Source organism: Lissotriton helveticus, chromosome 7 (assembly GCF_964261635.1).
Source record: "Lissotriton helveticus chromosome 7, aLisHel1.1, whole genome shotgun sequence".
In the NCBI taxonomy this organism is placed as follows: Eukaryota; Metazoa; Chordata; class Amphibia; order Caudata; family Salamandridae; genus Lissotriton; species Lissotriton helveticus.
Genome location: NC_136068.1, coordinates 1839569641 through 1839596852, shown reverse-complemented (window position 1 = coordinate 1839596852; position 27212 = coordinate 1839569641).

Sequence of the window (27212 nt, the reverse complement as noted above, 5' to 3'; positions counted from 1 at the left end):
TGTATCTGCGCGGAGGCTTTTTGGGTAAAAAGCGAAGCTCCGTGTCTTCACCGGCAGGCCAGCTGGGGTGGCGTTGTTTCTTCCCTGATGCCAGGGGGCAGTTCAGGACTCCAGTCCTAGTATTTTCAGCGCGGAAGCTTTTGAAGAACGAAGCTCCGTATCTTCACCGGCTAGAAGTCGGGAAAGAGCATTTTCCTTCGTTGATGTCGGAAGGCAGTTCGAGACTCCTGTCTCCTCAGACATTTTAAAAAGGGACAGTATGATTTTTCTATTCCTTAACAATTCTTGATATTTATGTTTTGTTTTAATTAAACAATTACTCAGCAAACAAACGTTTTAAAACAAAAGCAGAAGTCACAAGTTAGAGTTTTAAAAAGGCGCACAGTTTTTTGGCTAGACATCAAACCTTGGTAAAGCCAAGACAAGACATTTGCGAATATAAGGTATGCGCCTGGGAGTTAGTAGAAAGCCAAGAGACTTGAGACTCTTACCTGAGTAGAAAACAAACCTTGGCAAAGCTAAGAAGACAATTGTTCAATAGGTGGTACCAGAAGCTTCAGTGTAAATTAAGAGAGAGAGTTTTAATGTATGAACAAATAACAAACTGTTTATCACTGATTGCTGGTTTTAACCTTGAGCAACTTGTAAAGTAGTGGTGGAGGGGTTTTCTTTCCTTCTTATCATCCTACTGCAGATATCCATATGTAGAAGAGTTTGCAGAAGACTTCAGGTACAAGTGTTGCATGAAGATTTTCTGTTAAGTTCACTAACCAGTTAAATAACTAACGCATTGTTTTTTAAGAGAGGTCACATTTTGACATAAATCTTATTTTCAAGGGTCAAGAGAGTGACGCTGAGCAATACAGTTATAAAAGTGTGTGAACAAAGGCCGCAAGAGTCTATGGTCAGTAATAGAGCTTTTAAGATCATCTCTGCATTAAGGAGGTAATTTAGCAAGTTATTGATGTATTGATGGTTAATCTTTTAACTTCAGGAACTATGCAAAACTAGTAGCTCGTACCAAGTAGACAGTAGACGGCCTGGAGCACAACCAAGAGAAAACAATTACCGAAGACAACATTTCTTTATTTGTTGTATGTTTGTTTTCTCGGTCCACTTCCCCTTTCCCTTCGGGGAAAGTTAAATCGGTCAGTGTTGGCTTCCTGACTGCTTTGATTTAATCCGGAGGGAGTTGGGAGTTTGCAGCTTTGGAAGAAACGTCAGGAGTGCTCACAGGGCTACGCAACAGAAGACGAAGCCTCAAAATTTAAAATAAATAAAAAAAAAAACGTTTCTCTCAGAGCCTGCAAACTCACCCTCATGGATGTTTCACAGTTGTCGCAGTTAGTGCAAAAGATGACTGGGGAAATGGAGAATTTGCGATTGGAAAATCTTTCGCTCCGCCAGGAATTGGAAAAAACTAAAGCGGATTTTTCAGTCTGGAGAGATCCTTCTAAGGAGAAAAGACCAGTCCTAGCGCCTACAAGATTTGGAGCTGATGCTCGTCAGTCGCATCCCTTGGGAGATCAGTTAGAAGGGCAACCTGTTCAGGTCACTGTAGTTACTCCTACACCTGTTCCGTTGGCAAATCCAGAAAGGTTTTCTGGGGATAACAGTAGGTTTGCAACCTTCTTTAGTCAATGTCAATTGCATTTCATGTGTAAACCCCAAATTTTTTCTTCAGATTCTTCTAAGGTAGCATTTATAATTTCTTATCTTGGAGGGGTAGCTGCAAATTGGGCAATGCCCTTGGTTGATAATAATGATCCGCTACTTCATAATTTGCAAAATTTTAAGCTAGCCATGTCCAATTTGTTTGCAAAACATACCTTGGTTCAGGCATCTGATAATGAGTTGTTGAGTCTGCGTCAAGGGTCAAAGGAGCTCATCTCCTATATAACTACTTTTAATAGACTTCTGACTGAAACTCATTGGCCTGAAGAAAAAAGAATTTCTTTATTTTATAGAGGTTTAAGAGACGAATTAAAGGATTCTTTGGCACACATAGTTAATCTACCTGAGGATTTTAAAGAGTTTCAGGATCTGGTGGTGAAGCTCGATCACAGATTGGGTGAACGTAAGAACGAAAAGACAAGAAGTTCTTTTAGAGTGGAGAAAAAAGAGTCAGAAGTTAAGGGTACGTTAGCTGAACCTGTTCTATCGGGTGGGTTTAAGGGGCCATTAACTCCTGAAGAAAAGGAACGTAGGCGAAAGGGTAATTTGTGTTTGTATTGTGGCAAGTCCGGGCATTTTGCTAAAGATTGTACTGTCAAACCTACTAAGAAAAAAATCTTAGCAATCGAAACTTCTGTGGTAAATCCGTCGGAAAACTAAAGTTCTCGAGGAAAGCCGAGGTCGTTTCCTTGAGAAATTCTTCGTCTAAGATCTCTCAGTTTGTTACTAATATTGCTACACATATTCCTAAACATTTCACTATTCGGATGGTGTTTATTTTAACTACTCTTCAGAGACATAGTATTCCTGTTCTATTGGATTCTGGGGCCACTGGAAATTTTTTTGATATTGGTTTTGCTGAGAAATTGAATTTAAAATTCATTGCCAAGAAAGAACCAGAGCCTGTGAGGGCTGTTGATGGTTCAGTTTTATCTTCTGGAATGATTAGATGTAACACAGAACCATTGACTTTAGTGGCAGACAATGGTCATACGGAAAAGGTAGTCTTTGATTTAATTGATGCACCGACTTTTGGAGTCATTTTGGGCATTCCTTGGTTGGAATTACATAATCCCAGGATAGACTGGATTAAAAGAACTGTTACCCTAGAGTCTTCATTTTGCAAGTTACATTGCTATCAAGAAACTAAAGATCCAGTAATGCCGCTTTTTTGTGCTACTCTTAATGCGGAAATTAGTAGTCTCCCTATTGAGTATAAGAATTTTGCTAAGGTTTTTGATCCAGTTGAAGCAACTAAGCTCCCACCTCATAGAGTCTATGATTGTAGAATAGATCTGGTTCCAGGAGCTGTTCTACCTTGTAGCAGGATATATGCTTTAACGGAGCCTGAAAATGATTATTTGAGAAAATATTTAGATGAGCTTTTGGAGTTAGGTTTTATTCGGCACTCCACTTCTCCCGTCTCGTCTCCGCTCTTCTTTGTAGCTAAGAAGTCTGGAGATTTGAGAGCTTGTATCGATTACAGAGCTGTTGACAAAGCAACAATTAAAAACAGATACCCATTACCATTAATTCCTGTACTTCTTAACCAAATCAAGGGTTCCAGCATTTACACCAAACTCGATCTGAGAGGTGCTTATCACCTGATTAGAGTTAAAGAAGGTGATGAGTGGAAGACCGCCTTTCGTACGAAATTTGGTCTTTTTGAGTATACTGTCATGCCATTTGGTCTCTGCAACGCCCCTGCTGCCTTTCAGTATTTTATTAATGAGGTTCTACATGATTTATTGGATGTCTGTTGTATAGTTTATATTGATGACATTTTAATTTATTCAAAAAATTCTGAGGAACATGTGCAACATGTTCAAGCTGTTTTACAGAGGTTAAGAGATCATTCCCTGTTTGTTAAATTCGAAAAATGTGTATTTAATGCTTCCAAGGTGGAATTCCTGGGTTATTGCTTATCTCCAGAAGGTATCCATATGGATCCTAAAAAGGTAGAGGCGATTATAACCTGGCCAATTCCAGTTACTATTAAGGATACACAGAGAATTTTGGGTTTTGCTAATTTTTATAGACGATTTATTTCAAAATTTTCTGAAATCGTTACTCCTATTACTCAGTTATTGAAAAAAGGGAGAAAATTTTCTTGGACTGAAGAAGCAGATCAAGCCTTTTCCTTGTTAAAAAAGGCTTTTACTTCAGCACCAATTTTAGTTCATCCGGATCCAGATAGGCCTTTTTTCGTTGAGGCTGATGCTTCTCAGACTGCTATTGGTGGTGTGTTGCTTCAAAAGGATTCAAATTCTGGTCATTTACACCCGGTTGCTTTCTTTTCTAGAAAACTTTTAGTAGCGGAACAGAATTATACTATCGCTGAACGAGAACTTTTAGCTATTAAAGATGTATTTCAGGAATGGCGACATCATCTTTTAGGTGCTAAACATACTATCACAGTATTTTCTGATCACAAAAACTTACAGTTTTACTCCACTGTGAAGGCTTTCACTCCTAGACAGATGAGGTGGTTACAGTTTTTTAGTGAATTTGATTTCCTGATAACCTATCGGCCAGGGAATAAGCAGTTGCTGTCTGATACTCTGTCACGGTTAGTTTGTCAGAAAGATTCTATATTTGTAAATGAACCACCAAGTATTTTACCTGAGGAAAAAATAGCTGCTGAAATTCATTCTGAAAGTTTTTTAGAGTCTGTTAAAGTAGAATTGAAAAAATTTAACACTCAAGAATGGTTATCTCAAAAAGGAAATTCAGTCAGAGAAGGTTTGTTTTTTCATGATAATAAATTATTTGTTCCCACTAAAAAATTGCAAGATGAAGTTATGCATTGGAATCATGACTTGGCTATTGCTGCGCATCCTGGCATTAATAAAACGTTAGATCTATGTCAGCGTCATTTTTGGTGGGAAAAAATGATTCTTGCAATTCAGCTATTTGTAAAATCTTGTCCAGTTTGTTCAAGACAAAAATCTTCACATGCAGTTCCTATGGGTTTACTTCGTCCAATGACGATTCCTCCTCAGCCTTGGCATACCATCAGTTTAGATTTTATTACTGATCTTCCTAAATCTAATGGTTTTACTACTGTTTTGGTGGTAGTTGATTTGTTGTCAAAAATGGGACATTTTATTCCATTACATAAAATTCCCACAGCTGTTGAATTTAGTACTGTGTTTTTATCAAACATCGTTAAGCTTCATGGTCTTCCTTCTAAGATTATTTCTGACAGAGGCCCTCAATTTATATCAAAATTTTGGTCGCAATTATGCAAACAACTGGGAATTGAGTTGGCCTTGTCTTCTTCTTTTCACCCACAAACTGATGGTCAAACTGAAAGAGTTAATCAGCATGTTGAACAGGGGTTACGATGTTTATTAGCTAATTCCTCTGGTCATTGGGATGAAGTTTTGCCCTGGGCTGAATTTTCCTATAATAACACCACCCATTCTGCTTTGGGTTGTTCCCCTTTTTATTTTCTCACTGGTCAACATCCCAGATCTCTTCCTATTCTTTTACCAGAAGACCAGCAATTCATGCCTGCTGTGTCTGATAGATTGACAGAATTGTTGAATATTCAGGAAAAGGCTAGAAAACAATGGATTAAAAGCAAAATAACTATGAAAAGAACTGCTGATTCTCATCGTAGATCTTCACCTATTTACGTGGAAGGTCAGTGGGTTTGGCTGTCTACAAGGAATATTCAGTTGGAGGGTCCCAGAAAGTTGAAACCTAGATTTATTGGGCCTTTTCAAATTGAGAAAATTCTGAATCCTGTGTCTTTAAGGTTAATTTTGCCTGATGAATATACTATTCATCCTGTATTTCATGTATCTCTTTTGAAACCTTTTGAACCATCTACTCGACCTGATAATCCACCCCCGCCTGTGGTTATAGGTGATCATGTTGAGTATGAGGTAAAAGCTATTTTGGATTCAAAGAGAATTCGGGGTACCTTATTTTACTTGGTTGATTGGAAGGGGTATGATCCTTCGGAACGATCTTGGGAGCCTGAAAGGAATGTTCATGCTCCTAGAATTGTCAGGTCTTTTCATGCTTTACATCCTGATAAACCTCGCCCTGTAAGACGACCTTTGGGGGGAGGAACTGTTAGGGGTGTTACAGTTCGTCTTACTTAACTCAGGTAGTTATGGCAGTCTTAGCATGGAGAAAAATTATTAAATATTTAATTTCAAAACAAAGGGTTAATAACTCCAGTTTAATCCAGTAAATCTTGTTGATGTGAAAATAGAGTGTTAAAATTGATTTTGACAATGTTTGTTGTGTAATTAAGTATTTAACAGACTTCATTGCTGAGAGGTTTAGATTGTAAGCCCCTTGAGGGCAGGGCTCGCGCAACTCCTCGTGGCTGGCTCTCGTGACAGGAGAGCATCTATAAATAGATGCCTTTCCCAACTGTCACTGCTTCGTCTCATGTTGTTTCCCCTGATGAGCGCTTCTGATCGCGCTCAGCTGAGAAAGTCCTTTTGGGTGTTCAGCCTGTGATCGGGTGATTCTTCAAACCTTCGAGCCTTCGGCTCTTGTTTTCTCCCGCCCTCCATCCCTAAGTGTTGCCTTCCTGTTCCCAGCATTGAGGCTCTGTTTTCCCCTCAGCAGACCCGGCGGTAATTGTCACCGCATTTCCTTCCGTGCGCCTGCGGGCGCTTCTAGCCTTCAGACGACGTGTATCTGCGCGGAGGCTTTTTGGGTAAAAAGCGAAGCTCCGTGTCTTCACCGGCAGGCCAGCTGGGGTGGCGTTGTTTCTTCCCTGATGCCAGGGGGCAGTTCAGGACTCCAGTCCTAGTATTTTCAGCGCGGAAGCTTTTGAAGAACGAAGCTCCGTATCTTCACCGGCTAGAAGTCGGGAAAGAGCATTTTCCTTCGTTGATGTCGGAAGGCAGTTCGAGACTCCTGTCTCCTCAGACATTTTAAAAAGGGACAGTAAGATTTTTCTATTCCTTAACAATTCTTGATATTTATGTTTTGTTTTAATTAAACAATTACTCAGCAAACAAACGTTTTAAAACAAAAGCAGAAGTCACAAGTTAGAGTTTTAAAAAGGCGCACAGTTTTTTGGCTAGACATCAAACCTTGGTAAAGCCAAGACAAGACATTTGCGAATATAAGGTATGCGCCTGGGAGTTAGTAGAAAGCCAAGAGACTTGAGACTCTTACCTGAGTAGAAAACAAACCTTGGCAAAGCTAAGAAGACAATTGTTCAATAGGTGGTACCTGAAGCTTCAGTGTAAATTAAGAGAGAGAGTTTTAATGTATGAACAAATAACAAACTGTTTATCACTGATTGCTGGTTTTAACCTTGAGCAACTTGTAAAGTAGTGGTGGAGGGGTTTTCTTTCCTTCTTATCATCCTACTGCAGATATCCATATGTAGAAGAGTTTGCAGAAGACTTCAGGTACAAGTGTTGCATGAAGATTTTCTGTTAAGTTCACTAACCAGTTAAATAACTAACGCATTGTTTTTTAAGAGAGGTCACATTTTGACATAAATCTTATTTTCAAGGGTCAAGAGAGTGACGCTGAGCAATACAGTTATAAAAGTGTGTGAACAAAGGCCGCAAGAGTCTATGGTCAGTAATAGAGCTTTTAAGATCATCTCTGCATTAAGGAGGTAATTTAGCAAGTTATTGATGTATTGATGGTTAATCTTTTAACTTCAGGAACTATGCAAAACTAGTAGCTCGTACCAAGTAGACAGTAGACGGCCTGGAGCACAACCAAGAGAAAACAATTACCGAAGACAACATTTCTTTATTTGTTGTATGTTTGTTTTCTCGGTCCACTTCCCCTTTCCCTTCGGGGAAAGGTAAATCGGTCAGTGTTGGCTTCCTGACTGCTTTGATTTAATCCGGAGGGAGTTGGGAGTTTGCAGCTTTGGAAGAAACGTCAGGAGTGCTCACAGGGCTACGCAACAGGCGGGGCTGCATCTCTCCTCGGAGTGGTTCAGGAGACTTGAGGCTTGAATCTGGTGTCCGGGCCCTGTGAGGCCTAGAAACGGGTGCAACTCGATGATTTAACGTGCACAATGTAAAGACGTTGGCAACATAGGCCTAAAAGCCTAATTCACGTTGCTTTCAGGAGGACTGGATAACTGACATACTAACGTTGGACGCAACTGTAAATGCGTCTTTATTCGGTCAGGGGGGGAAATATGCATATTAATCATGCACATATAACATATGAAGGGGAACACGTAGGGACACATAACAGGGCAAAATTCAATTTTCCTCATTCCCTCCTTGTTCCCTACGTTTCCTTCAGGAAACATCAATATTCATGATACCATCTATCTGTTCATACAGCATCATTTGCTCGTCTTTTATCTTTTGGGAATAGGACTTTGGATGTGGAATACAAGATGTAGCACACAAGCCGCAAATCGCAGTGCCACATTGTAAACAGAGACAACAACTGAATATGATCATTACTACTACTCCCAGGAATGACAGTACTTTCCATCCCCAGGCAGATATTATACCCCAGAGCCAACCGGACCATGTCCAGGTGCCTGGATTCTGGTGTAGCTGATGGGCTATTTTATGAAGTCTTGTTATTGCTGTATACACGGACGGTGCGTTATTAGGAATTAAAACGCAACAACTAGATCCGATGACTCTACAAGCTCCTCCCCTATCGGCCAGTATGACGTCAAGAACAAGGCGGTTCCGAAGAACAACAAGTCTCATAGCAGACTGCTCTTCTGTTAAGTTACCTAGGGCGGAAGTAGTCTCATTCACTACTGCTTCAAGGGTTCTGGTTAACCTGCGTATTAATTTACTATTCTGGATAGGACCTATGAAGAAAAAGAAACCTTTATTGAAATCTGTATACTGTTCTAAGGCAGTTTCAGTTTGATCGACAATTGGGGACTCAATCTCCCTCCTATGTCTGACGTGTACTAGATGTGTATTTCGGTGATAATCGGATGGGGCCAGGAAAACTGGTGGCAGTAGGAAGGCAATGTAACATGTTCCATCCCAATCTAGGGGCAAACGTACATATGCGGTCTGACCACATATAAAATAGGAATGACGTGAGGCTTTGAAAGTAGATTTCCCACTGTCACCATACTCGACCACAGTAGTACAATCACTGTGTCCTAGATGTACTGAACCATTCTTTCTAACACATAATTCGCCTTTCACTGGTAGAACTGTTATAGAAGGCAAATCTGGAGTAGTCTCGGACTGAACATTCAAAACCATAAAGGTGGAGGAGAAATTACCTAGATCATATACTTCATTTTCTAGATCTAACCCTGTCCTATGGGAAAGACCTTCCTTGTCTGGAAAACATGTTCTATTCAGAAGGGACTTATCGTCTAAGGATGATGTCAATGTAAACCATGCTCCACACGAACCATTGTGTGAAAACGGATAGGGAAAGAGTGGCAGAACTCCCTTCGGTGTCTGGTAAGGGGGGAGTCGACCACACACCCAGCAATTAGTGGCATTGCTGGTCTGGTGTGAATAGTGTAACATACGAATAAAAGTATTGTTGCGCATTGCCAGTCGATAGGATAACTCGTGAGGGGGTAGTTCACTAAATGTGTGCTCTACAGTATCATTAGAGGAAAACTGTACATGCGAACCAAGAGGAGGAAAAAATACATGTAGCATATAACTTATACATGTGATCATAAGACTCAGAAATAACATAAACAATAACGTAACAACACATCTGCTTCGCAGACTTTTACAGTATCTCATTTTCTTGGAGTTTCGTCTATCTCTCTCACTATGTGGGTCTATCTTATACATGTCAGGAACCTGTCTAACCGCTTCACCCGAGAGGGACTTAAACAATTAAACGCTGTCTGACTTGCTAGACCTCAACTTAAGTTTATACTCCTGCTGCGGAGTTTTCTCTAACAGGGGAAGTTTAGAGTCAGTATCGGGGCAGTCCTTGAAAAAAGTCTTTGGACGCAGTCCATGGAAACGCTTGATGTGACTGGAGTGAAGCCAGCCTTTGCGTCCTTCCAGCTTTACGGCGGTCCTTGTGGTCATCAGAACAAGTTTCGGCTCCTTCCAGCGGGGCTCCAGAGGGCTTGAACGATCAAAGTTGCGGACGAGAACAAGATCCCCCGGAACGACCTCGTGCGGTTTCACCTGGGTGTTGTCTGGAAAGGCAGCCGCGACCTGTGAACGACAAGAGAGTAGTGCAGACATCAAGGAAGCTAGGTAATCTGTCAGCATATTACTGTCAACATCGGTGATTTTACGTGGCATAGGTGTACCCCACATGTTTGGGGGACGACCGAACACTACCTCGTAAGGTGACAAACCTGATCGGGAGTGAGCGACCATTCTCATGTAGAAGAGGGCAACCGGCAGGGCTACCATCCAATCTACACCTTTCTCTGCACAGACCTTCGTTATTCGTATTTTCAGAGTTTGATTATGTCTCTCGACGAGGCCAGCTGCCTCGGGATGTCGTACGCAGTGGAATTTCCACTGGTACCCTAGCAGAAGTGATACTTGCTTCATGAGTTCGGACGAGAATGGCTGTCCGTTGTCTGAATACACGACCCGGGGCAAACCATAGCGTGGGAAGAACTCACGAACCAGCTGCTTGGCAGTGGTCGCGGCAGTATAATCTGGGACTGGATATGCTTCTGTCCATCTGGACAAAGCGCACACAACTACGAGGACATACTTGAAACCTCGGCATCGATCCATCTGGATATAATCCATCTGGAGGACTTCAAAAGGGTGGTCAGGAGGATGGAATCCACCTTGTTCCACCGGAACCCCTTTACCTCGATCGAACTGACAACAGATCATGCAGGTACGCACTTTCTGCTTCGCTGCTGCTCGTAAATGCTTGTTAAACCAGAGGTTCTGGATGCTGTCTAACATGGCTTTTTCTCCTAAATGTGCTGGACTATGTGCTGTGTTAATGATGGCTTGAACCATAGAGTCGGGGAGAAACCATGTGGCTTTTCCCTTCGTCAACCATCCCTGATCTGTCTGGACCCTCCTTGTTCGGACCATTTCTTGATTTCATCTGGGGTAGCATGTGTCTGTATGTCTAGTACATCTTGTGTAGGGTCCTTAACAGTCATACAAGTCGTCTGGTCTGGAACGTCTGTCTTTGTCGTGTTAACTGGAATGTCTGGAATCTGAGCTGTAAGCTTAGCTGTTCGATCTGCCAGGTCGTTACCCTGGGAAATGGTGTCAGTGACTTTCGTATGTGCTTTGCACTTCATAATGGCAATGGCTGTCGGTAAATGTATTGCTTCTAACAGAGCTTGAATGAGGGGGCCATGCTGAATCTTGGCTCCATGAGAGGTCATGAAACCTCTTTCTTGCCAGAGGACTCCAAAGTCGTGTACGACTCCGAATGCATAACGTGAATCTGTATATATGTTTACTTTCAGGTTCTTGGCTCGTATGCAGGCTTGGGTCAGAGCGATGAGCTCTGCTGCTTGAGCAGACAGGGTGTCAATACGATGTGTTTCTATAACTTCAGTTTCAGTAGTCACTGCATATGCAGCTACTAACTCTCCTGTACTTGTTCTCATACATGAACCATCCACATAAAGTGTCAGGTCTGGATCAGGTAATGCAATGTCCGTCAAGTCTTGTCTTGGCTTCGTCATAGTGTTAATAACTTCCACACAGTCATGTGTGGCAGGATTTGAGGTAATCGAGGGTAACAGTGTAGCAGGATTTAATATGTTGCAGCGTCTGATTTCTATGTGTGGCTGGAACAGTGTCAGTTCATATCCTGTTAATCGTGCAATTGTCAAGTGCTGAGTCTGTGTTCGGTTTAAAAGAACTTCCATGGAGTGTGGGACCTGTACTGTCAGGGAGTGTCCTAACACTATGGAATCACTTTGTCTGATAGCTAGAGCTGTGGCTGCTACTGATTTGAGGCACGCAGGCAAAGCCTGGGCTACTGGGTCTAATGTGCTAGAAAAATAAGCACAAGGCTTGTGTTGTCCTGCTTGATCTTGTGTGAGAACAGATAATGCTGTACCATCACGTTCAGTGACAAAAAGTGTAAAAGGCTTACTGTAGTTTGGTGTCGCTAATACAGGTGCGTTACATAAAGCTTTCTTTAACTCATTGAAAACAAGTGTATGTTCCTGGGTCCAAGGGAGGACAGTCGATGCGGCTGCCTCCTGTGTTGTCAACTGTATCAGTGGTTTGGCTAGATATGCATACTGAGGAATCCATTGTCTGCGGTAAGAAGTGAGGCCGATAAAAGCTCGTACCTCCTTCTGTGTCTTGGGCTGTGGAAGATGTGCAATTAACTGGATACGGTCAGGTGTCAACTGTCTACCCCTCTTGGACAGCAAGTGTCCAAGGTATACCACTTGCTGGACACAGAATTGCAGTTTCGAAGGGGACACCTTGTGCCCCATCTCTGCCAGAAAATACAGGACTGTCAGTGACGCACGTTCGCAGTCACGTTCTGTACGGGCTGTGATCAATAGATCATCGACATACTGAAGCAGGGCAGTGTCAGTTGGCATGTGAATACTGTCTAGTTGTCGTTTAAGTGCTTGACTGTAAATACTAGGACTTTCTGTGAAACCTTGAGGTGCACGTGTGAATTTATAGCTACGTCCATTTAAACAGAATCCGAAAAGGAACTGGCTGTCTGGATGAATGGGGACACTAAAGAATGCGTTCTTGAGATCAATAACAGTAAAGAACGTAGCTTCGGAATCAATGGCAGTCAATAGGGAAGAGATATCTGGAACCACTGGGTACTGGGGTATGATACATTTATTAAGTTCTCGAAGGTCAATCACTAATCGATAAACTGGAGGTGCATTTGGGTCAGTACGTTTAAGAATCGGAATGATAGGAGAATTACATACATTGGAGTCAGTTTCTACAACTACTCCTTGAGCAATGAGCTTGTCAATGATTTTCGATAAGGCTGTTACAGCCTCAGGGGGTAACTTGTACTGTCGGATTCGGGGTAATACAACACCTTGCTTCAGAGTGACACGATATGGTGTAATGTGCATACAACCTACATCAGTTGGACCTTGCGCCCATAAATGCTGTGGTACATTCAGTAATCTTGGATCAAAATCTCTTAACACATAATGTCCTTTAAAATCACGTAAAAACAATCTCACTCCTTCCGGAGAACAGCATATTACGGCACCCAATTCTTTCAATGTTTTAATACCAAGTAAGTTTTCAGGACATGATTTCGTAAGTAACAAGTCTGTAGTTCGGGACAATGGACCAACTTCTAGGGAAACTGGTTTCGATATTTCATTAACAATAGGCTTTCCTGAAAATCCCAGGGAAACATTTCTTGAGCCTGAGAGAGGAACCCCTGAACCTCGTCATGACTGATGGTAGTCCTACTTGCCCCTGTATCAATTAGAAACTTTCTGTCTTTCCCTAATACCTGACTGTGTATATAGGGACCCTCTTGATCTACAGGAACCTCGATGAGAGGCAAGCCAACCTCCCTCTCTAGGCTGTTTCATGAATACTGCTGATATTCTGGATAATCTGACTGTGCGTACTAGTACATCTGCTGTGTAACGTGTTGTGTGGCAGCTATAGGCTGCGGTACTGTAACTGTCTGTTGTGCGTTCTGCGGTGGTTGCGTGTTTTGCGGAACCTGTTCCTGTCTAGGAGGACGCGGTCTCTCTTTCGTCTTACCAGTAGCTATGTTGTGTTTCAGAACGGCACATTCGTTTATATAGTGACCTGGCTGTTTACAGTAATTGCATGTCCCTTTAACGGGAGCTGCAGAATGACTAGTCTGATTCGTACCATTCTTCTGACCATCTGCTGGAACAGACTGTGCAACTAGTACTTTCATTTTCGTGTCTTTCATACGTCTCCTTTCGTGTTCCTGTTCTTCTCTGATTCGATTCTGGTGATACTGTAACATCTGTAGCATTTGGGACGGGGTATTAGCTTGCCAGGTACTCTCGACTTTTAGTACTCGATTTTTAACTTGTGGTAAAGAATTCTCAACTAGTTTGGTAACAAAAAGATGTGGATACGACTCACTACTTGTTTTCAGGCCGCTATTAATAATAAAACATTTCTCAAATCTGGAATAAAAATCACTAGTGTCTTCGTCTTGTTTCTGTTTACAGGCTGAGATGGCATCCCAGTCTTCCTTTTTCGTAGCTAGTAATCTTGGCAAGACTTGTATTAATAACTCGGGCAACTCTTTGGCTTTTTCCCCGAGACCAGTACCAGGAACTCGTGTGTTATCTTCGTTCTCTAACGCTGTCCAGTCAATCTTTTTCTCTCCCACCTCCCATTCTTTTTCTTTGAGTTTTTCATATATGCCCGCAGGCAGCAGGACCTTTAACATTTTAATGATATCAGGATACGTGTATTCTCCCATACGGAGCATGTCTTTTAATTCACGGTGGAACCCTGCTGGATCTTTATCGTGACAGGGCACTAACTTTTTCATTTCTAGTAGTTCTATTTTCATTATAGGGGTGTAAACAAATACTCGTTCGAGCTCACCCCCCGCTCCCTTAACAGGATGCACTTCTCGCAAGGGATTCTGTCTGTCTATGTAGAATGGGGGTGGAACAGGAACAAAATGTGGAGTCAGGAACGTTCTGTATTTGTGGCGTTGTTCTAAAATGACATTAAGTAAATCGGTACCTAGACCTTTCCATCTGTTTAGGAGTAACTCGTTCAATACGTTATATAAGGGACCTGGATCAGAATGCTGATCCTCATACAGTGTAATGAGGTGCTGGATCATGTACATACCCACCAGTCGCTGTTCGTCTGGGGGAAGTTTCAGAAACATTTGAGCCACTACTTCGTCTGAATACGTGGTAGAATCACTAGTCCATCGGACTGCTGATCGGGCTAGTTCCTGTTCATGCATGGTACCAAGCTCACTGTAACCTATTCGTAGTTTCAGAACTTTATCGGTAGCCTGAAATAAATGTTCAAGAGAACACTGTTCTGGTACGGGAGGAGGAAAAGCTTTCTTGTAGTCTAGGCGTGTGTGTCTGTCAAAAGGTCTCGTCCTACCTACATACGCTATTCTGGTTGGATTCTCGCTGTCTATATCTTCGTCTGAAGAGTCTTTCTCTTTCTCGGCTACCCTCATTGCTTTCTCCTTTTCGTGTATGCTTAGAATTTCTTTACGAATCTTTCTGTACATGGTTTCTATACAAGCTTGTTTACGGTGTTTTCCTTCTGCTATATTATCACTCCATCTTGTCAGGACCTCCATCTCATCTTTGTCTTTATCAGGATGATCCTGTTCTCTTATTAAACAATTTATCAAAAACTGCAAAATCATACTTTGAATCTCGACTTTCCTCTGTGCCATAGCCTCGTGAATACTTTCTGGTTTCTCCCCCGTTCGGATGAAATGATATATTCTGTCTAAGTGTTCCTTCATATCTGGCATGGTAGTCAAAAAGTTTGCAACTCGTCGTAAACGTACGGAGTATAATATCATGTGATCTTCGCCTGGCACTGGATCATATCTACAATCAGTAAGGTACTTTTTGAGGGCTTCGTACGTAGCCACTTTTGGCGTACGCTGTAATGCTGCGTCTCTCAGCGTCAGTCGTTTTGTTTGAGGCGGGGTGATAGGAATACCTCCCCCTGCTCCTCCTGAACTAGAATCGTCAATTAATACTGAATGTGCGGCTGCTGGTAACGTGACTGGTAAAGTAGGCGTACGTAATGTGGGTTGGTCCTGGGGTACTGGCGGATTAGGAGGATTCCCGGGACCAACGACTGGAGGCACAGTAATTACGTTATTAACAGGGTGTTGAGGCTGAACAGGTGGGGTAGGATTCGTATTAGCATATTCTGGGACAGTATCGTCTAAATAGGAAGAAAAGAATATTTCAGCTGCGGTCGGTTTATGACGTAGCTTAGTCGGGACCAATGGTGGCGGTAAATTACAGGGTGTTTCCGGGGTCGCCTTCGGCAAACCCTCGGCGAGAAGGGGATACATACCTTTAATAAGGGCATTTCTTTGTCTGTCTGACTGTTCTGCTCTAACTCGTTCACCTTCTTCTAGTAATTCCCTTTCTTGGGCTTTTTCTGAGGATTCCCTACTTAGTTCTGCTTTTCTGAATTATTTTTCTGTTCTTTTATGTGATTCTTTACGCCACAATTCTATGGCATCTTTCTGGGATTGTCTGGCTTTCTTTTTCCATAATGCTTCCTCTACTCTCATGATGCACTCGGCATCCCATGTTCCTGAAACAGGCCATCTATATTTCTCTTCGAGATCCTTGGTATAATCTACCCATAAGTCTAGATACAGTATGGCATCTAAGCCATGTTTATGATACATGAAATGTCCAGGACTGTCCCTGGGAGGGAAAGGAACTGATTCTTCGAGTAACGCTTTTCTGGTTTTTATCTGACGTAACTTTGAAAACAGAGGCATATTGGAACGTACTTTGAACTTGATCACAATACACAATGAACACAGTACTGCAATAGCGAACAAATCATTCATACCACAACATCAAAAACACATTAATAACAGTTCGAACAGATACTACCTAGTACATTGAAAACACAATACTTCGAAAACATAATACTGGAACTTCTCGAGAAACGATACTAGAAACAGAGTTACTGAAATTACTGGATGCACTGCTAAAACAGTACAGAACATACCGGTCTCATAAAGAGACACGTCATACCGTATCCACCTAGGTGAACACGTCGGACCGGATCTGTGTACCCAAACCCGTCGGACCGGGCACAAATTAATGAACCCGTCTAGATGCGTTCCCAGCAATGGTACTCACCGGGAAGCAAAACTGAAGGCCTCGGACTGGACTGGACTGCTACGACGTCTGGTTACTGCTACGCACTACGCATGCGCCTCGGGCTTTGGAAACAGGTGGGCCTCAGGATACCTCGGACCTTGCTCTCTCGGCTTGGGCTCTGGTCGGGACGATCCGCCTTCCTCACCGCCTCGTCTGGATGCCGGACCGCAGTCTCCGTCTCCTCTGTGGGCCTGAGGGAGTTTGAAGCAGAAATATCTGCAGGTGCACAGTAGGGGTCCGTCACGGCTGTAGAAGGGTCAGGGGGCCTGCGTTACATCTCCGGCGCGTGGGGAAGGGGCTCGTCCCTATTCGGGCGCCATTATGTGGTAAATAAATAAATAATTACCGGTACTATTTTTCTATGCGTTAACTGAAAAGGATAGCTCAAAAATAAGAGGCAGAATCCGTGGTATCTGAGTCCTACGGGCTTTAATTAAGTGGCTCGAGCCAATGGACATCGGGTTCCATCACCTGCTAAGGTTCAGGAAGGGACAGACAATCTTTTATTAACATCATACAGTATATATAGTAAAACAGTACAATTGCATTGAATACAGTAGGCGTAACAAGTGACATACGGAAGATAAGAACATATGGGCGTGAAAAGAAGGCGTGCACAGGGCGTGCACCGAGACATGTGATGTAAACGTCACAGAAGTGTCATAAATGGGTGGATACATGGAGGGGGCTTCATGGGCAGCTGGAACCTTTAACCTACTGGTGCGCGCAAACGAGTCATGACGTGTAACTGGGGAGAGCTGGGGGCTCTGACTTCTAGCACTAGAAGAGAAGACTAAAGTCTGGGATGTCAGAACGACCTGTACCTATAGCATGTCTGATATCTTGTGTTTAGAGTACATGTTGCTTGATTCTAAAAGTCATCAGGGCAAAGGCTACTTGTCACTAAGGCTAGGGCATGCATATATTTCTTCATGTATTGCGTGTGCTATGGATCTTCTATGGATATTAATTCAGTAATTCACTTGCATGGAGACAGGGAGACTAGACTATAGATGAAGATGTTTATGCGGTTCGTTAGCTAGGAATGTGAAGCCGGGGAGCTGAACAGATAACTGTAGGCATAACATATTCTTGGCAGGCAGGCAGACTAGGCCGAGCCGGGCACCGCGCTGCTTGGCAGGAAGTAAGTGAAGGGTCAGGGATGCGGGCGGGGCTGCATCTCTCCTCGGAGTGGTTCAGGAGACTTGAGGCTTGAATCTGGTGTCCGGGCCCTGTGAGGCCTAGAAACGGGTGCAACTCGATGATTTAACGTGCACAATGTAAAGACGTTGGCAACATAGGCCTAAAAGCCTAATTCACGTTGCTTTCAGGAGGACTGGATAACTGACATACTAACGTTGGACGCAACTGTAAATGCGTCTTTATTCGGTCAGGGGGGGAAATATGCATATTAATCATGCACATATAACATATGAAGGGGAACACGTAGGGACACATAACAGGGCAAAATTCAATTTTCCTCACAAGTACGGGCCAAAATACATGTTGGCAGCCTTAAGGATGAGATAGAGCAACAAGTTAATGATGGCAAAACCCACTCGTCTCCGTTGAATTTTTAATGTTTGATTTATACTCTGGAGCAAAAATTAATTTATACTAAATATGTTACTTTCTAATGTCAGTGTGCTGAATTCAAAATTCTAACCATGCCACTGATCAAAGTTATCACTGACAGTTTGAGTCATCATTTGCTTCCTGAAAGGGGGCAGTAAGAGAAGACCAAAGACAGAAAGAAAACATTCTGGTCAGATGTATTTAACCCCTTTTGACATGAAGTGTGTGTAGCTGCACTTCCTCCAAACACAAAGGATCAAGAAACAAAGAAGACAAAAAGCATGTTTGGCCTTTTGTCGTGTGCTGGTGATCCTGAGCACAGGCTGGTGAGTCCATCCTTTGGTTCCCTGATGAACTTTGTGATCAGTGCTCAAGATGCATGGATTGGCTGTGCTCCTCTGGGCGGTCGTAGGGTGACTTCTGGGTATGTGCTTTGGGGGCCTGAACCGCATTGTGAAGTGTGACCCTACCTCTGAGTGACTATGGTGTCTCTCCAACTTCTGTTCAGGCATAGAGGAAGGTGGAACTCGGCAGAGACTTGACGTTCATGATGGAGACCTTGCCATCAGGGTCCTTCTGTAGTGCACTAGATAAACAAGCATGCCCGACCTCCTTTGGGCCCAATCAGGGATTCTTCACTCCTCACACTGTGAGCCCGCATCTCTTCAATTGTCTCCACTTACGGCACAACCATGATTTGAGCAGGGGGATTCGAATTCCCTTCCACCTAATCACAAATGAGCTGGTGTTTACACTTTCAGTATTCCTTGGTGTGGGAACACCTGACACAATTTTACAGGCTGGGAAATCCAGCCAGTAAGGTTGCTTTAGGTTTGGGCTGCAGTAGCAGCTAAGCTTTGCCCCACCAACTCACCCAGCCCCGTAGATTGTTTAGATGTACTGGAAGAAAATTACCATCCAGAAGGTCTCAATTATAGAGGTTCCGGAAAGATAATTATCTTGTGGTTTACCAAAAAAAACAATCACCCAGCAAAAAGGCTAGAACTGACCAGAAGTGAGCAATAACTGGCTATAGAGGTTGTTCAGATGCTACATGTAAACAACAATCCACCATCAAGGATTAGAGTCACTAACCAGCCTTCGATACAGGGCACAGGTCCTGACAGTCATGACTTTGACTTGCAAATTTTGAGTATCTTCATGGAAATAACTTACTATTCTCATTTTGATGTTTCCTGCAGATTTTGGTTCTGTAGGTTGTATCAAACAATATCAAGATGAATAATTGATCTGTACATATATTGGCTCCACAATATTGATGACGTCCATGTCATCAAGTTAAGGATATGTATGGAAGTACAGATTCAGTTTTCTTAGCACCACACCTACTTACCTTGACAATGTGTAGGTAGGCGATATTGTGGAGACATTAAAACACCTTGGATCTGATGGCAAATTGCACAGTACTGGTGTAAGAGTAAAACGCACCACAATATTACTATTACCATGCTGTACAGCGCAATTGTGAGTTAAACCGGATGGAATGGGTAATTACTGGGTGGGACGGAATTTGCCGTTCCGAGGGATTTTACTGCATAAATGTACCACCTGCTAAGAGCAAATGTTAAATGTATGCGCTGGCCTGTGGTTGGGATGGGGATAAGGAGGTGGGGGCTGTGGGGGTAGCTGTGGAGGGAAGGCCAAGGGTTTTTGTAGCAGGGGGCATTGCTGCTAACCTTTGTAAGATCACATCTGAAGAATGAGCCTTTGCTGCTTCTGAAGCCAAAATCCCATCAGATTTTTCGGTTCAAATTACCCGCTGGAAAGTTTAGGTCACATGTTTCTGCACACAGTGAAACGGGTTGAGCAGGGCCGGCTTTAGGCATGTGCACGCTGTGCACCTGCACAGGGCTGCCAAACCCCAGGGGCAGCCACGCCAATATATATCCTTAATATCAGGGCTCGAGTCGGGGTACCATGCGGGTGGACGGCGTCCCCCCACTTATTTTACCAGGAGCTCGATTACTGGAGCAAATGGAGCCGCACATTCACTCTTTGGCCTCTCTGGGGCGAGATCGGAGCCCATTCAGAACGCTGCTCACGCGATGACTTCTCTGATGCAATCGCATCTAAGGGGTGAGCGAGGGGAGGCAATGAGTTTGAGGGTGCAAGTCACCTTTTGTGACATCACTTCCTGTCGTGACGTCAGCGTCCCCCCACTTCTTTTTTTTAGGACTTGTGCCCTGCTTAATATAATAATCCTATTTGTGTGGCGGCTCCAGTGCAGGGATTTGGCAGCCTCCGGCTCTGTTCCACTTCCAAACAATCTGACCCCCCCCCCTCTTCACTGGCCTCCTCCCCATTTCCGGTGCCTCCTCTTCCGGAGCCCCATTCCGGGGCCCCCTACCTACGCTCCCTGCCCAGGGCCGCCATGAGCCTAGAGCCGCCCTAGAGTGGATTGAGCTCAAGGCCTCTCAAGCTGGTGGAGTGACTTGTATGCATAAATCCACTCTCACGGTGAACGCGAGCCAGGGGACACGGGCCCCACATTGGTTCCCACAGACACCTCTTATGAGGAGTAAAGAGGAGAGGAGGCCTGAAACAGCTAACACTAAACATCACAGGCCTTTGGGGTCATACTGTGTGGTCTCAGTGCTTCTGCAGAAAGAGCGGTTTTCACCGCAGCAAATTCTGTAAAGCACAACACCGCGGACGTGTCTCTGCTTCCGGAGCAGACACCAAACCCCGGGGCATTTTTGAGCCGAGCTGAACATAACATCATTCAGGGGGCGGAGGGGGGGCTCCAAGGAAGGCGGGAGTAGGTTTAATTGGCTGCTGTCCGTGGGAACAGAGTGGAGAGAAAGCCCTGCCCCTGCCGCCTTCACAACACGAGCACAGATCGACTGCAGAGATGACCCTGAGCGGAAAGCACCGAACATGTCACCATCAGTAGGAGGGGAGGAGCCACCCCAGGGAAATGACACTTGAGAACCGCACAAGTCGCTGTTGTTCAGCTAGTACAAGAGCAGGACCTGAGATTTCCTTGAACAGAGTATCCGGCTCTTTCTGACCCGGGGCTCCGCTTGCACCGAGGAATGTTGATATTCGAGATGTTTCAAAAACGGTCTTTGAGGACTCAGGAGTGTCAAAGCAGAACAATTGACTAGCCATGGCAACCGTGCGAGTCATACGTGTTTTTGAACCTTCCATACTTAATATTGCATTTTTTTCAAGGAATAAGGAACAGGGCTTGTCAGAGAGGCATCTACCATAGACTGTGGTTCCTAAACGCTCTACTGATGCTTTCTGACAGCTCGCATGATCTCAAAACTTTGAGAGATTACTGACTGCAGTTCTCAGCCAGTAACCAGCTGCACAGTGTGAGATGTCAGCGAGGGACAGGTGCCAGTGTACAAACCACAGCTGGCACTGGGGGCCAGACGGTGGAGGGTGGGCTTCCTTCGGCGTCTAATGTCCCTTTAGCAAAGTTTAGGTCTGCCTGTAGGCGGCGGTAATTGTGTGCAAGATCTCATGGTGTTATTTCTTCTATACATTTCCAATAAGAAGATTGACAACGTAGGCTTTCTGTCAGACGCCCTTGACCACTGATGCCTCTGTGCTCTCCGTGCTTTGAAAATGCTTGGGTAGGATATCCGTCAAAGCCAAGGCTTTTTGAGGATATGTGCATTACGCTGCATTTGTGTTCCTATTAGATTCGATCGTGGGGGTGGGGTGTCATTTGGTGCTTTTATTGGAGTGCAGGTGGGATGTGACCCGCATCTTTTAATTCAAAGTACTAAGCACTAGCAGCGCTAAACACTTATCTCCCTCGCTCTTTGGCTTCTTTCACTTTGGTCTCATGATAATATTTTGTTGGATTTACACCTTAAACACACAATGCTATTACCTGTGTTCCAGTAGCACGTTACACTGTCAGCGCTATTAATACTTAGCCTCCACTTTTGTGACAGTTTTCTTCCTGTTTTTAAAAAAAACAGGTTTTTAAGCACTCAGCCGCTCCCAGCCTGTAACCATCCTGCGTCTTTTCCTGTCTGTATCGCTACCTGTCTGAGCCTAACCCTGCCTGTGCCTGTCACTGCATGCAGCTATCCCAAGCAGCATCTGTCCTGGCCTGCTCCCAACCTGAATCTGTTTCTATCTGCTCCTTCTCCAGTGCATTGCCTGTCTTCATTTCCTCTTATGCCCTGTAACCTGCGCGCTGCTCTTCGCCTGGTGACTGCACCCCTGTGCCCTGTAGCCTTCCCCAGTGCACCTCCCATCTGACCACACCAACTATGCCTGCACCCTTCCAGATGCACAGGCCCTCCTGACTGTACCCTGTATGCCCGTTGCCCTTTCCCAGTGCTCTGCCCTCCTGACTGCACCTCTGATGCCCCATACCCTTCCCAGTGCACTGCCCCTCCTGACAGCACATCCATTGCCCTGTACCCTTCTCAGGGTGCTGCCCCTACTGACAGCACTTCTTATGCCCCATATAAAACGAATTTTGTAGCGCGTGCTGCATTCCCCTTTTAAGATGAAGGACACACTACGAAATTCGTTTTATTTGTTAAATTGTTTACTTACCTCCAATTATCCATATTCTGGTTTTTAGCACCCCCCACCCTGCCCCTCTCCCGCCCCACCGGAACTCCCTCCACGGGCCGCGGCTGGCACAGCCCCTTCTGACTCCACCTCCTATGCCCTACACTTGTTCATGGTGCACTGCCCCTCCTGACTGTAATTCCTGTGCCCACTACTCTTCCCTGGGCCACTGCCCCTACTGACTGCACCTCTGATGCTCCATCTCCTTCCCCTGCGCACTGCTCCTCCTGAATGCACCTCCTGTGCCCTGTACCCTTCCCTGGAGCAACGCCCCTCCTGACCACACCTACTATGCCTGCACCCTTCCAGATGCACTGGTCCTCTTGATCGTACCCCGTATGCCCAGTGCCCTTCCCAGTGCTCTGCCCTCCTGACTGCTCCTCTGATGCCCCATACCCTTCCCAGTGCTCTGCCCTCCTGACTGCACCTCTGATGCCCCATACCCTACCCAGTGCACTGACCGTCCTGACCACACCTCCTATGCCTGTACCCTTCCAGATGCACTGCCCCTGCTGACTGCATCTCCTATGCCCAGTTCCCTTCCCCAGTGCACTGCCCCTCCTGACTCCACCTTCAGTGCTGTGTACCCTTCCCTGGTGCAGTGCCACTTCTGAATGCACTGCCTATGCCCTATTCTCTTTCCTGGTGCACTGTCCCTCCTGACTGCAACACCTGTGCCCTCTACTCTTCCTTTGGGCACTGCCCCTACTGACTGCACTTCTTATGTCCCATCTGCTTCCCTGGTGCACTGCCCTCTTGACTGCACCTCCTCATTCCCATGCCCTTCCCCGGTAAACTGCCCCTCGTAACTCCTATGCCCTGTACCATTCCCTGGTGCACAGCCCCTTCTGACTGCACCTCCTGCGCCCTGTTCTCTTTTATGGTGCACTGCCACCCCTGACTGCAACTCCTATTGCTCCGCACCCTTCTATCAAGTCTCGGTTTTATAATTTGCTTTTGGCACTTTCAGCTCTGTGTGTACCTTTTATATGTGCAGCCGAGACTACAAGTCCCAGAATGCCAATAGGCTCAACGATCTACTCTAAGGCAACTTTACGCCTTTGTAATGTCATCCTTTATCTAGGTAAAGCCTAGCAAAATGGTTTATGGGATGTGCCAGTGCAGGCTTTCCATGGCAATAAGTGAAGTCATTATAGTTAGTGTGACCTGGTGTCCTGGATTTGCTGATTTTGTATTAGACAACAGGAGTAAAACCCATAAACCAAGTTGAGATTTGGGCAGGTACATTAAGAAAGCAACAATATCTCAACCTGTATCATTCGGCAGCACAGTTATATACGTATGTAGGAAACATTACTCAACCGTCTAGGTTGAGTACCATGCCGTCCCGTGCTGGATACACCTATAATACCCAGATCCGAAGCACACACTATTGATAGTGTCTTCAAGATACCTACCGCATCGTCGATGTCCTCCGGGACACGGCTTTCATTTCGGCAATTACGCATTTTCAGACTTGGAGCCCACATAATTGACTGTGGCTTACCCTGCACCTTCCTACTTCGCCGATGTCTTTTGAGGCACGGCCTTCCTACAGCAATTGAATTTCCATCCAGCACCGTCCAAACAGTTCAACCCTGTCCTGAAGATGATCCTACGTATTTGGATAGAAACGTCGTCGACCTGTCAGCGCAATTGATGACGCAGCCCTCTCGTGGTTCAAAAGAAACTGTTAACAAATTGTCTAATAAGATTGTGAATCATTGACTTGAACCACCCTATTCACTGTACATATCTTTTCACGTTTGCACCTTGCGCCGTTCCTTGTTGATCACACATTGTCACTTGCGTCGCCACCCTTTGTGTCACGTACACAAACTTGCACCAAGTCCAATTCGGGTTGTTCACTGAATTTTTAACCTACTGTGCTGTCACAACTGTATTTCTCTTTATTGTAATTTGTACCCAAATATATGATGCTATGTGCACATTCCTAAAAAAACACAGAGTCTCCTTTTCTTTCATGTAATGTTTTCTACATACCTTCTGGATTTGCTGAGGCAGGCCTGTTTACTCACACAATTTCCCTGCAAGTTTCAGCTCATGTCTTGGGTTTCAAAGAGGATGGGCAATACAAATGGAGGAAAGTTTTCATGTATTTTGGAGCAGAAATATTAATCCTTATCAGAAAGCAATTTAGTTACCACAGATATTACCGTGAGTAAAAGTTGTTTTTAATTTTCTGTACTAACCATTGCCTGTCTTTCCTATGTTTGTTTGCACTATCAATCAAGACTTTCTGTGCCCGTGAGTCTATGCAAAATTATAGTCCTACTTCCATGTTTGTGACCTATCCCATTTTTTTTTTTACAAAATGTAATCACCCTACCAGTAGCGGTCGGTGTTGGCAGTGCTGCCTGCCAGTGAAGTGGGGCGGGGGCTAGTGAACTACGAAATACTGGCAAATGTAAGTAAGTAAACATAAAAATAAATAAAACGACTATCGTTGCGTGCACTCGCCCAGTGGTTGACCTACACCGCTCCTCTGCAACCGGGATGGTAATGTCCCTCGGTGTGGGCTGGTTTATATAAATAATATCCACCCATCTATTTTTGTTCACCACCTGACCAGCTAATCACAGATGAAAACCATTGAGTGCCCACCCCACCCCCGTTTGCAATTAAGGTAGGAAACGCCCCACATCTCCTACCAGCAGCGTAGGTAATCGGGTGTGGAGAGCAGTGCCGTTGGGAAACTATCTTAGTCCTGACTACTATTAATTCCTCCCGCTTATTCATACAAGCTCAAGAGGGCCCTCTATTACATTGCTGTTCCGGGCCCGACCTTGTTGAGACGCCCCCCCCCCCTGCTGCAGTGCTTTCTGAGCTACCGTCTGAAGCCCCAGAATAGGATATACAGGGGGCTTTTTTACGAGTAGGACAGGGCGTCAAAGATGCACACTCCCATGCCCACCTATCGCCACTGCATGGCATGACTGGCGACCCAATGGGCCTCTAGAATTGTTGGTTAGCCTTCTTTTATACTTACCTGCTAATAACTACCTTTAAACTTCTTCTTGCTTAGACACACCATTACGTGTGTCTTTTTTCTGCTGCAACTGATGAAACACGTTCTCACAGAGTTGAGGTGAGGTTTAGACAACTCTCAACACTACAGCTTATTCATAATTTTTGCTGGATTTAGTATATTTTAAGTCACGGTAGTGCTACAATCGCACTATTTTACTCTCCACATGTTGATAAATTAGAAGTAATACATTTCAATCTGGCTTCCGGGCAGGGCATAGTACGGAGTCGCCATGACCCACATAGTAGATGATGCACTAAAAATCCTAGATCAGAACGAAGCCTGTCTACTTATCCTACTTGACTTATCTTCGGCATTTGACACCGTCAAACACGACAATCTACTAGGCTTCTTGCAACACAGAATGGGCTTATCAGGGTCAGTTCTAAATTGGTTTACCTCTTTCCTCCGAAATAGATCACAAAGGTTCAAGGTCAACCAATCCCTGTCCAGGACCGTCCCAGTCACATTAGGAGTCCTGCAGGGCTCCTCCCTCTCACCTACACTGTTCAACTTATTCATGGAGCCACTCATTGAGATCCTCAACTCATCAAATATGCACTTTCACATGTACGCTGACGACACACAACTATATTTAAAGATAAACTCTCTGGATAACATCAAATCTCTCAATTCAACTCTACAAAAAAACTCAGTCTTGGTTGACTGATAACCACCTCAAACTAAAGTCCTTCAAAAACGAATTCCTACTTAGCGCCCCCCCTAACCAAATAGACATCATTCAAGAATGGCTTAAACAACTTACAGCGCTTTGTGGTATTGGGTTTCAACAGACCTACATACTCTGCATAAACTCTTGATACCTTAGAATAGAAGTTGGCACGGAAACTGAAAAATGCAAAAGACAAGTTTATTAAGACCCCTTGGGGTGGTGATATCATCCTACAGCACCATTCGGCAATGCAAGGAGTATCACGTTGAACACTGAGTAAGTAGTTTTCTTTTATACAGTTTACAGGAATTTGAAAGGTAGGCGGTATACACTTTATACAACTTTAGGTACATATAAGGGCATTTTTGGAACACAGCCAACTCGTGGGAGGAGTTTAGTACCACTGGTCAGTTTGGAGAACATTCCTAAGCAGTGACCGATCATTAACTTTGAAGGCCTAAATGCGCATGTGCAAGTTTGACCAGTTATAAAAATAACCTGTTGCTGGGCAGATCAAGTGGTCATCGGGAGAGAGGAAGGACAAAAGGGCATACTGACCACGAGGCAGCGCATTCACTCAAAATGGAAGCCAGGAATACAAAATGGCCTCCAGAGTATAGTCAAGCTAATAGTGGAAAATTTGTGTAGCTGAAGCAAATGCTAACCCAATCGTTGTCAAACTACGACAGACGGCCCTTTTAGCATTTAGCTGAAGCTACCTCATATCTGGAGTAATCAGGGTGTTCGCCATCAACATTAATTAGCATTATGTTTGCTATTTCGTTGCTAATCATTTGTTCATTTTTAGCAGTAATTCGTTTGGATGGAATACAAGCAGTAATACATACGGAACATAATGTAGGGCCACATTGAATACATAGGCAAAGGAAAAAGAGTGTTCCAATACAAAT